Raw genomic sequence first — 6357 nt, 5'->3', positions numbered from 1 at the left:
TTTGTTTTCCATGTATCTGTTCCAGTGAATTACAACATGTGTGAGTTCAAGCATCTACCTTCATACCAACTAACTAGGAAACTGAGGCTCAGAAACAGAACCCATTCACGGCAACTCTACTGAGTCCAGATCCACCTGACTGCAAAGAACGTTTCTTTCACTGACACATTTAAATCCTTTCCCTCAAAATGACCCTCAGGGTATAAGAGAGTGAATGGATTCATGGCCCTGGGAGGTCCAGTGGCTACTACCTGAATTGCCCATCCCAGTATGGAAAGCCCTCAAAGTTATAGCTTTTATCTTAAAAAATTAATATCAACTTGGCATTCTGTTCCACCTCTTTTCACAGAGATCCCCCTGATACCTTACAGCAGAATGGATGCTCCTGGAATAGATGTGTATTTATGGAGTGATTTTTTTAGTATGTCTGGTACCCAGCTGCCTGCCTTAGGAGGCTGCCCATCTCCATCTGAGAAGCATGACATTGCACAGGCAGCCTGCCTAGAACAATGAAATTGATCGCCAGGGTCCCCTGGGTTATTAATATACCTGGTTGCAAAAGACAATGACACATTTTGGCTATCACCTGCCACTTTTTTGACATTCCCAGACAGTCCAGCGGTCCTGTGCCTAATTTGCCAATGAAGCCTCCTGTAGGAATGTGGAAATAGCCTGGCAGGAAGGTGACAGAATTGATTCTGGACTCTTGAGGTCTGCTGCTTAAATGTTCCTTTAAAGTTGACTCGTTTTCTTTCAGACCTTTACTACATATTGACATTAAAGGCAGCTTAAGGGTGCTTTAGCTGTAAAAGATTTCCATCTCAACATATTGTTAGGACATGGTATTGTCTGCTATATCAAGAAGCTCAGCTCCTTGTTAGCATCTGCATTTAAAATTCCCCTCTGGGCCCTGGGAAGATAGCTCAGTCAGTTACATGCTTGCCTTTTGAGCATGAAGACCTGAGTTAAAAGCCCCCAGAACACAAGCAGAAAAGCTGGGTGTACATGTGCTTGGAACCCCAGTACTGGGGAGGCAGGGACAGAAGAATCCCTGGAACTCGGCTGCAACCAGCCTAGTCTACTCGGCAAGTTCCAGACCAGTGAAAGACCATGTCTCAAAAAAGCAAGGTGGAGGGCAGGGCATAGGATGGGGATGGGGATAACTCAAACTAAGGATGTCTGGAAGAAACATTGGAAGCCTTCTGCTTTATAAGGTCATTAAAACATAATTAATACAAGAGGTTGAATGGAGATATCCTGCACAGGTGGACACTGCTCCTCTCAGAAACCATAGGCTATTGATACTTCCAGTGCTAAAAGTTGTTTATCAGGGAGCCCTCAGAGTCCCCAAACAATGCAGGCTATGGACATTGCTCTTGGCTTCCCATCAGACATTGATGGGAAGACCCTGTTACTGAAGATACCATCATGCCCTTTGGGTACAGCATACAGAGGAATCAAGCTAGAACTGAGCTGGAAGCTTCTTCCCTGCTGGTGAGCTTTCATGGTTCTGGAATGTGTTCTTCAGGCTTCAGTAGAGAAAAGTCATGAAGCCTTATCCCACTGTCACAGGGAATGCACAACTCTCACAGGGGGACCACTTGGACATAGTTTATAGCCAGTTGAAAGGCTTTATTCCTGCTGGCTGGGACCACACTCAGGCATTTGGACCTAAGTGTAGGCCCAATTTGTCCAAAGCACAGGGATTTTGAAGGCAAAACCATGTCCTGGCATCTCTCTCAGTGGCTACAGGGAGGCTTCACAGGAGCAAGCAGTTTAACAGAAGCTGAGATAAGCTGTTAGATGGAGGGGGTTGTGCATAATCAGGCAGTTTATTAGGAATTAGGATAAGTCAGCTGGGGCATCTTGACCTTGGGTTCCTAGTTTACAGTTGGGTAATTTTCCATGGGATCTCCAAAAAGGTGATCAAATTCTAGTTAAACCTGAAATGGCCTCAGGAAGACTACAAGACGGAGTAATGGCTGCACTATTTTGCCCTGTCATACCAGTAGCTACAATACTGACTTGCTAGACAAGATGTGTTCTCTGATGCAGTAGTGGTGAAATTATCATGATCTTTCTGATTTTTTTTTTTATGGTGAAAAAGTATATTTAGAATTAGCCAGCTGGACTCAGTTTAGAGGATCCCAATTTTGTTGGCAACATCCAGAGCATCATAGTCAGGAGCCAACCGAACATATGCCTTCTTCTCTCCATCAGGCCTTATAAGGGTGTTGACTTTGGCTACATCAATGTCATAGAGTTTCTTCAGAGCCTGCTTGATCTGGTGCTTGTTGACCTTGACATCCACAATGAACACAAGTGTGTTGTTGTCTTCTATCTTCTTCATGGCTGATTCAGTGGTCAGGGGGAATTTGATGATGGCATAGAGGTCAAGCTTGTTTCTCCTGGACGCTCTCTTTTGAGGATATTTAGGCTGCCTCCTGAACTGCAGGGTCTTGGGCCGCCAGAACGTGGGTGACGTGCGGATCTTCTTCTTTTTGTGGCTGTGGACGCCTTTCAGCACTGCCTTCTTGGCTTTCAAGGCCTTTGCTTTGGCTTCGGCTTTGGGAGGGGCAGGAGCTTCCTTCTTCGCCTTCGGCGAAAAGCGATCTTTCTGATTTGATTTGGGTCCTGTTTCATAGGAGGGAGCCTGGGCCTGATAGTATAAATTTGGTCAAGATCCCATGGCTACGGTGGTCTTAGACCTCAGAGAGGTTCCAAATACTGCTGTTTTGCTAAGTGGACATGTTGTCAAATTGCTTTCTATACACTCATGTTTGTACCATAGATTAGTATTGCTCTTAGCCTTGACCAGAGATGTTTCTTATTGCTGTGTGCAGTGGTTAGTGCAGAGACTCAGAACTTGACAAAATGACAGGAATAAGCAATGGTGGAGTTCTTGGCCCTAAATGGAATATCTGTATCATCTCCACCAAGGCTCAGGGAATATTGCAGAGGACAGGGCATGAAGAACTTTAGAGCTGAAAGATGGTGAGTTTTGTGTCAAAAAAGGTCTTCTGGACACGATATGACATTGCACTCAAGAACTTGATACAGCTGTGCTTACTCATGCCACATCCGCACCTGATTAGGCCCATCAACATTTCATCATGGATTGGGGAGGGACTTATGAGGCCCCATTCCATCCCTTCCCTGAGGGAATGTAGACAGTTAATGACTGCTGGGGAGGGAGTCATTTTCTTCTGTGGTGTAACCGCTGGTAAGTTAACCAAACCCCAGGAAATAACTTCTTACTAAAGCACACACAGTCAAGCAAACTCTGTGGGTCACACGTGTAATAACCACAAAAATAGGAGTGGGGGTGGACTGAAAAGGGGTTTCAGTGGAAGAGGGAAGGGGATGAGAGAGAGGGTAAAAATAACTAAAATTGTTTATATGTATACATGAAATTGTCAAAGAATGAATAAAATACAAAAATACACCCTCCAAAAATCCCACTACACACACACACACACACACACACACACACACACACACACACACACACACACCTCTCTTCCGTCAAAGATCCCTTGCAACCTGGGGTAGAGTTAAAGCCCTGCATTTTTGGCCTTCAAGACAATAACTAGGTAAATGAGATGCTGGTCAGTGTCTTAAGCCTGTGGTTAGATAAATCTTTCAGAAACTGTGGCATTGTTTTACCCTGTGCCCCTCAAAATATACTTTAGCATAGAGGATCCAACTGAATGTCTTTCATCTGTGGAACACATTTCAATGCCCTAATTTTGATGCTAGGACCAGGTGTGGCCAAGGCGAAGCAGACAATATCTGCAGGCTTTGGATTCCTCTCTGTGGACAGTGTCCATGTTCAAATGTGCATCTCCAACTTTACTTTTGGGACTTGAGGATCTTTCAGTAATGGAGCCTCAGAAACATGCTCAGCCAATGTGCATAGAAGTGTCTAGACAAAAATATAGCTCTCACCTCAATGAGAATAAGATACTTTACTCTGGAGCCAAATATGAGTGATCATGGCCCTCAAACATGGATTCAGGTTTTCCCAAATACCATATTCCATCAGATCCTGCCTCTTGTAATCACTTGCTACATAAATCACCTGCTCACTGAAAACACACACTCTTCTCTCTCTCTCTCTCTCTCTTTGTCTGTCTCCCTCTCCCTCTCCCTCTCCCTCTCCCTCCCCCCCCCCCTCTCTCTCACACACACACACACATTTGCACTACACTTTTGCCTGTTTTCTGGGAAACACAAGCTAAGACATTGTCTTCTGTGTTGGATTTCTCTGGTTAAGTTACTTTACATCCCTGGCCTCACTCTGTTGCTCAGCTATTGATGGATGATTGATTCCAATGTCCCTTCTTGCTTTGAAAGTCTGTAGTTCTATTTGAATGTTTCTTTCCTCCTGGGGACACCTTTCTTTTCCTCATTCATTTATAAGCCAAACTTTTGACATTCCAAGTGCCTGGCTCTTATATTTCTGATGAACCACTTTATACTTCTGGGTGTCCTGAAATGCCGGGAAGCACCATCCCTCCCTTGGCAACCTTTTCTTCTGTGTGTAGGACATTCATCACTTGTCCTCTCTGAGACAAAAGTCAGGTGTTCCTTTTAATCTGAGCTTTTACACCAAGACAGTAATGCTCACTGTGGGGCTTTCATGGTTGGTTATTTCCAACGAACAATTCTTCTTTCTTTTTTGTGTATATGTTTATGTGCATGTGTATGCATGTTCCTATGTATGTGTCTGTGGGTGTGCATGCACATGTGTCCATGTACAGGCCAGAAGACAACCTTGAGTGTCATTCTTCAGATTCTACTCACCTTGTTTTTTGAGATAGTCTTCCAGTACCCTGGACCTTCTGGATAGACCACATTTACTGGCCAGCCAGCAGTAGGGATCTACCTGTTTCTGTCTCCTCACCTTTGAGATGATAAGCAAGCACTCACTGACTGGTCTGTCTCCCTAGCTCTCCTGATAATCTTTCCTTTTTTGCTTTAAACATTCTGATTGCTCTTCCCACATTATTGACAATTTGAGAGCTCTTTATCCAGGTAAGGGCGGTGGCTGTATGCTAAGAGGGTTCTGCTCTCCTATACAGCACCAGATGGTTTCCAATGGGGATGGCTCTGAGTAACAAACAGGTTTGTGATTCTGCCTGCTGTGTACAGGGCTCCCATAGCGAGTGAAGATCACACTATGTGATGTGAAGACCCTTGGTATATGTGAAGACCCTTGCTGCTGCAGGCATTGTGATCTGGGTAAATGGAGAGCTTGTGAAGGCAGAGTGGTGGGGAGTGCCTTACCTTGATTCTCTTTGTTACAGAATAGCTTCTGAGTTGTAGGAATCTATCTCTACCTGAGCATTGATTCTCATATGTACTCTGTTGAGGTTTGAATGTGAAATGTCCCCAGTAGGCTCACGTATTTGTATACTTGGTGTGCTGTTGGGGAATATTGTGGGAACTTCAAGAGATGGGGCCTTGCTTAGTAGTGGACTATGGTGGTGCCCTTGATGGTTTGTTGTCTGACCCCATTCCTGTTAACTCTTCTCCTCTTGAATGAAGATGCAGAATGAATGGCTCCCTCCTGCTCCTGCTCCTTGCCTTCCCCACCATGATGGAATGGTCCACTTGAACTTCATCAGCATAAATTCTTCCAACTTTAAACTGATTCTTGTCAGGTACTTGGTTACAGCAATGAGAACAGAAGCTGTACATGCACTGATCTGTAGCTGAACTTACAAAATCTGCCATTATTTATCAAGCATGTGTGATGGGTTATAGACTTGGCATTTTACTTAAATTCTCACAGCCTAAAAAGTAGGTGCTATTGTCCTTGTTTTGATTAATGGAAAAACTGGCGTATATTATAATTAAGTACACTATTACCACACATTTTATTATTTACTTTGTATTTGTTCCTTGATAATTTCATACATCTATACAATGTATTTTAGATCGTATCAACTCCTTACTCTTCCAACTACTCTCAGAACTCCTTTCCAACATCCATACCCCTTTCTAAGAAAACACACTAAGATGGCAAAGGATGGCAATAACTAGAATGTGTTCTATGTAGAGATATAAAATTATCAAGGGATGCATTTAATAAAAAAAACCCCACTGAGTTGTTAGTGTTGCCTATGTGTGCAGAGATATGGTGTCATTCATTGGAGAATGAACATCATATCAGAGGCCACACCACTGAAAGATGTTGACTCTCCCTCCCCCAGAAGCCTTCACTGTCAATAACTCCTTAGTTAAGGATGGGGACTCATGAGTCCACCCTCCATCCATGCTGGAGTGTTAACTGGCCTGATCTTCTGCAGACAACCACAGCTGCTCTGAGTTCTCCAGCTCTCACAATCTTTC

At 43.9% G+C, this 6357-nt stretch overlaps 1 pseudogene; it reads right to left on the bottom strand.

The window, feature by feature from the left end:
- Positions 1 to 2083: 2083 nt before the first annotated feature.
- LOC102925686 (large ribosomal subunit protein uL23 pseudogene) lies at positions 2084 to 2778 on the bottom strand (annotated as a pseudogene).
- Positions 2779 to 6357: the final 3579 nt, after the last annotated feature.

This window comes from Peromyscus maniculatus, chromosome 11, assembly GCF_049852395.1.
Source record: "Peromyscus maniculatus bairdii isolate BWxNUB_F1_BW_parent chromosome 11, HU_Pman_BW_mat_3.1, whole genome shotgun sequence".
NCBI classification, from domain to species: domain Eukaryota; kingdom Metazoa; phylum Chordata; class Mammalia; order Rodentia; family Cricetidae; genus Peromyscus; species Peromyscus maniculatus.
The sequence above is the reverse complement of the archived record's forward strand: the minus strand, read 5'-3'. Positions and strand labels throughout refer to the sequence as shown.